The sequence below is a fragment of the Melospiza melodia genome, chromosome 11 (assembly GCF_035770615.1).
Source record: "Melospiza melodia melodia isolate bMelMel2 chromosome 11, bMelMel2.pri, whole genome shotgun sequence".
Classification (NCBI taxonomy): Eukaryota; Metazoa; Chordata; class Aves; order Passeriformes; family Passerellidae; genus Melospiza; species Melospiza melodia.
The window spans coordinates 24,620,134-24,626,133 of record NC_086204.1 but is presented as its reverse complement, the minus strand read 5'-3'; the positions used below and the strand labels follow the sequence as shown (position 1 = coordinate 24,626,133).

Genomic DNA, 6,000 nt, shown 5'->3' with positions numbered 1-6,000 from the left:
TATTACACAGGGAACACAGAGGTGCCATTTTTGCATTCCTAGTGACTCGCTATGAATCTGGTTACTGCTTTATGGCAGCTGCATATGGAATAAGGCAACCTATAGATGAATGATGAGTAGATGTCATTCAAGAACATGTGGAAAAAGCCATGAATTTGTGGGGCCCATAAATCTGAGAGTGTCTCCATGGCTTGGACTATGATCTACAGCTCTACCTGCTTACCAAGGGGCTGCAACCTTCTCCTACTGACATAGATTGTGTGCTAAAAAATGGCTTTTCCACCTTTGCTTAACCTTTGTTGTATTAATGTTCATTCTGCACAGCTTTGGAGCACAGCAGGGCTGTAAAGAAACATTATGTATAGATCTTTTGTTCCTGAGACAAATAGTTCAAGGGGGGAGAAGGAGAAGCCTCAGCTACTTGTTTGGCAGTGCCTTGGGAAAGTAGGAAGGCACCATGCATCACTGGTTTTTGGAAAGAAATAGGCAAGTGTCAGGTATTAAGTAGGAGAGGATGTGCACTGGAAGAATGAGTAAACTAGCTTAAAGGTTGGCACTGTCTTTCATTATTTGGGCTTGGTTTTGATTCTAAAGCAGAATCGAGTTACCACACATTGCAGTGATCAAATACCTGCAGAGGTCACTGTCAAAATGGTTTAAAATGCTCATTATAGTTCTTAGCATGAGCAATAACATATCCCAAACCACTTTATAATGTTCTTCCACACCTATATTATCAATAATTGATTCCACAGGGTAGGCTACAGCAGATGCAATTTGCTAAAATCCCAGTCAAGTGTCACAGCTGACTGGTTCATTTTATCATTATATCAGGAAACTTTAGCAGCTAATCATAAAGGAAGTACAAAATGTGAGACCTTGTTTCATTATGTGAACAAAAGTCTGTGATTTTAGGATGGAAAGAAAGATTATTGCTCAGAATCAAGGGAGGGGGGAGGGGGGAAGACAGCTTTAAATCATTGAATTATCAATTTTGTAGGATTTGAATTAGTACTTTTTTGGTGCCATTACTTAAATCAAGAGTTTATCTTTGGAGGTAACTCTTGCACTCTGAAGGGAAGGAGGTACAAGGAGTGAAATTTGCATTTGAGTAACTAGGAACTGGGCAGATATGATGATCACTTTTTCCCCCACCACCTTCCTTCATCAAAGCCTTCCTTAAAAAATTTATCCAGGTGTTGATCAGCCCCGAATATTTCTTATCCTGTGGCAACAAGAAGGATGGGATAGAGCCTTTAGCCTGCCCATCCTACACATTTTCCCTCCAGTGCAAACCATGGTGGTTCCTGTGGGCACTCACATTGTGCCACCCACCTGTGCCAAGCTGCACTCTTGGGATCTCCTTCATCCTCTTCTGAACCCCTGGGTTCCTTCATGCCATAATGTGGAAAGACAGATTTCCAAAGCATTGACATTACACATTGTGGCAATCATAGAGGCCACAGAAATGTGAAATGCACCCTTCAGTGCATCCTCAGCTTTATTTGTGATAAGATACCACTGGTTTCAATTACTCTTGTGTCAACACAGTTACAGAAAAGAAACGCTCGTTTTTGAAGTCAAAAAGAAAAGGTGCCATTAGTGACAACTTGTGGCAAAGTTTCCAGGAAAAAAAAAAAACAAAAAACTGTGCAATTCATTTCAATCTTAAACCCTCTGCACAGTAAATTGAAAGGTGGTGAGGGACAGACACATGTTCAAAACACCCTCAGATTAGGGGGAAGAAATCAATAGCACAGACCAGGCTGGGTAAAACAAGAGACAAAGTCCTTGTGAGGTCCCAGAGAGTCAACTGCAGCTTCCTGTGAGGGGGCAGTGGCAGGAGCTGTCAGTGGGTGGGCAGCCTGGCTTTGGGTTCACAGCTGCAGCAAAAACTGCCCACGGAGCGAAGGCAGTGAAAGGCAACAAAGCCAGCAGGAGCTTCTAGGGATGAAGTGATCTCAGTTCTGGGCTTAGGAATTTATATGGAGCAAGGCAGGAAGAGATGGCCTTGCTGTTAGGAAAAGCTCTGCTGGCTCCTGGGATGTCCATGGCTGGGAAGCTGAAGGAGCTTCCAGCATCGTGTGTGAATAGACCCCTGAGTAGCTGCTGCCAGCTCCATCCCCACTTACCTGCACTGCTGCGGCCTGGAGATGATGTGCTGGGACAGAAGGCAGGATAAGGATGTTTTTTGGATCATGGCTGGAGAAGGAGTAGGAAGATGACTTTATAATTGCTTTTTATCACTCTTTCTGACTATATTGACTTAATACTTGAACACAGCTTTGGCTGGCAAGAAGCCCAGATACATTCAGAATTAGATATGACGAGGCTCATTCTTACACGAGAAGAAAATCATCGGTTGCTACAGAAACAGCTCCATATCAGTCTCGTGGGGCATCTTTGCATCTGGCTTTTTTTCCCTTCTCTTTTGCTATCTGTAGATAACAGTCAAAGCAAGTGCAGCACATCCCACATCTATATAAAAGGTTGGAGGAACTCTGCAGAGAGCAAAGTGTGAAAGAACATCTCATAGATAAGCTAAACTTAAATGAATGAGTTTAATTTACACTCCCCCTGCAATTTTTTTTCCTAGTTTTGCAACTCTTGCTAAGTTAATTGAGGTGAAAATTAAGTGACACCAGTCAGCAAATATTTAAAGACCTCCAAACCAAGAAGAGAAAGGAGGTACTTAGAAAAGGAGCTACTAAGAAACAGGAAAAAATCTGAAGGGTTAGTTAGAATCTGTGTTGAGAAATTGCATTTGCAATGGAATAATAATCAGACTCACTTTCAGGCAAGTTGTTTTGACTTGATAAATTCAGGAATTAGTTAAAAGTAAGTGTATATTATGGGTGAACAGGGACCATTCTGCACACTGCAGACCGGCTCACCAACAATGTTCTTCAGCTGGTTCCCTAAAATGTAATGAATCTTGATGCTTAGCAGATTAATATTTATTGAGTGAATCAATGCTTAATTTATTAAAAATTGCCTTCCTTGTATTATAATATGATTTATTACTCATCAGTGCTTATTGCATTAATTAGGGATTGTGTTAATTTTGTGGAAGTGAGCACGATCCGCTGCAGATTTGCTCTGAGCCCTGGTGTGCTGGAGGGACTGTGCCTCTGGTAGTGCCAGAGATGGAAACTGCTCAGGTGGGAACAGGATGAATCACCAGTGGCCTCTTCCTGCCCTTGGGATCTCAAACATTCAAGCAGAGTGGAAAAGAGGATGCTGCCCCTTAAGGGCAGGACAGGATTACAGCAGCAGCAGCGATACTGTGATGATGCAGGGAATATTTCTGTTTGCCTCTTATAAATTATGGCTGATGCCGTGGGGATCATTTTTGTGTCTCTTGTGGAATGCCCTTTTGTCAACGTGGGTGAAATCCAGCCTTAGAGACATGGGAAGCTGTCACCACTTTCCCAACCGGGGACAGCACTCATCACATTTCAGTGCTCAGATTGTAAGAAATTCTTGGGACAGTGGGTTGCCTGAAGATTGGGATGGTCCCAAGCATCTCAGCAGGGGCAGGTGTTTGAGAAGTGGAAAATTCCTAAAGGCAGAACAAAAAAAGCCAGACATCTTGTGAGCTGAGTCTTTCAAGAAATCTGTCAAAACAGGGAGAGGGTGATCATGCTGGAGGGGGGCCACAGCTGCAATTTGCATCTTTCAGCACTGAAGAAAGAAACAAATACATAAAGCCCCACAGCCACGATTCTTCTGATGAAATTATTTTATTAATGGGTGTGACATTTGTAATGTCTCTCTCTTTAAATTCAAATACTGCTGTTTTTATAGCTGCTCATAAGTGAGTCTGTCTGGGTTTTTTTGTTTTTTTTTTTTTTTTTTTTAATCCATCTAGTTACTAGGCTGCCTGCATCCAGCTGAGCCCTGGAAACGGCAGAGCTAGCCCTGAGATCTGAGAGCAGGCAGGAATTTCCTGAAAGTGATTGTGTCCATAATTAGGGCATCTTTGCATGTTTAAATGCATGATTCTGGAATGCACTCTGCTGTTTGCTTCTCTGCAGGGCTGGGGTGAGTGTACACAAACTTCCCTGGAGGAGCTAAAGCAGAGAAAGCTCTCCAAGGTCCAGTGAAGGTCAGAGCTGAGAATCTTTTCCTCCCTCTGTCAGCAGGCAGGCAGGAATCACCGAGCTCCAGCCTGGAGCACTTGGGTGGAGCCAGTGTCAGGAAGCTGGTGGCATTTCAAATCCCTTGCAGCAGTTAGGTGTTAGATGCAAAAGATCAGTGCTGCTCTACTTGAAGTCAGAGAAATGACTTCAGCTTAAAGTTCAACATATACACAAAGATTTCCTGGATCTGGAGTTAATTTGTTTTTTCCAAGGTCAGCTTGAAGGCAGCATTCAACCTGGAAAAAAGTTACAAACTGAACATTTGACTTGTAATAATTTCATTTTACTTCCCATTTGTCTGACCTGTCCTATATGCTTTTGTTTTCCTGACGCATCAAGCTAAGCTATTTTGGTTTTTTCACTTAATGTTTATTTTTACCCCATTTCAGGATTGAGGGCCAGTTGGGCTGCATGCCTTTCTCTCTGTTCCATATTTTTACATTTTCCAACTTTCTTTAATGCAGGATATTTATATTCCACCTTTTTTCCTAGCAGAGAGGCTTTCACAGAGTATAGGCTTCAGATATATATTTTCTGCTCTGGCTGCTCGTTAGATATACAGCATTTGGAGTTCCAGTTGTGCTGAGAAATGTAAGCAAAGCTTTGGGCCCAGTGGGGGCTGAGCTCTGGCATTTCACAGCTTTGTACATATGAATCAGGATTAAGGTGCAGGATCTATATAAAATTTAGCTCATTAGGAGATGTTTTGTCTCACAGCTCCCCTTGGGAAGGTGGGTCCTGCGCTCACACATAGGATTTCTTACCCTGCTTTGCTGCTCCCAGGAAAGGAGGAGGATAAGCAGGTGACACAAGGGCAGCAGCAGGGTTTTCTGCTCCCTTTTACCATGGCACACCTGGAAAAAGGTTTGGCCCCAGTATTTTAGACTGAAGCAAATATGCTTGAGCACACTGCTAAGGTCATGCTTGGAATGACTTAGCAGAGTGAAGAGAACAAGGAGCACCTCTGGAAAAAGATAGGCATTTTCTCTCAAATATATTTTTTGTTGTGCCAGAGGTAAGGAACTGAAGGCCAAGAAGGTTTCAGAAAATATGTTTTTTCCACCCTGACACCCCACTTGGCATTCCAGCAGGCCAAATTTGCTGTTGTGCCCCACACAGCTCAAGTGTATTCAGTGGATGGCCAACTGTGTCCATGAACTTCAGACAGTGAAGCTTTACCACAGGGAAGTGATGGGTTTGGAAAGGAGTTTCATCAGTCATGATTTCCAAGGAAGAGCTCTCAGGGTAGGGAATGCCAAGTCAATGTTTCCTCCTCAAGGACTTTCGGCTGTCACATAGGGAATACAGTGAGCGCAGTGATGAGAATTAGATTGGAAGATCAATAGGGCTGACAATAAATGAAAGTAACACAGACATTATTGAGCAAATTAGGAGAGAGAAATTAAACTGGACAGCATAATCTTCAATACCTGCTAGACACACTGATGTTGGGCAAAGTTAGGAAGAAGACAGTAAGTTGGAAAGTGCTATGATGAAGGGGCAGTAGCAGTCTGTCCGTGAGATGGGGAAAGCCCTGCTTGTGACAGAAAGCTCTCAGCCCACAGAAAAGTGGAGAAAAGATGATAATGGTCCAGGAGCACCTGGATTTAAGTGGCAAGCCACAGAGAGACAGTGGTGGAGAGATCATCTGAGACTGGGAACATGGAGTAGGTAACAGTGCTGGCTATGTGTTACAGGAAAAGGGAACCTCAGATGCACTCACTATCACAAAGGCTTTGGTGGGATTTTGGCTTGTTCCAGGCCAAACATTTTCCTAACTTTCTCATAGTACGGGTTTGTTCATCCTGTGAAGGTTTGCAGCCATTCCAGAAACCAGTCCTCTGTGTAAACTGGGTTA

General features: G+C 43.1%; 1 protein-coding gene across 5 annotated transcripts in view; it reads left to right on the top strand.

The window, feature by feature from the left end:
- The window catches only part of LOC134423228 (BEN domain-containing protein 5-like), an 882,906-nt gene that overhangs the window by 460,110 nt on the left and 416,796 nt on the right, over positions 1–6,000 (top strand). The window lies entirely within an intron of this gene.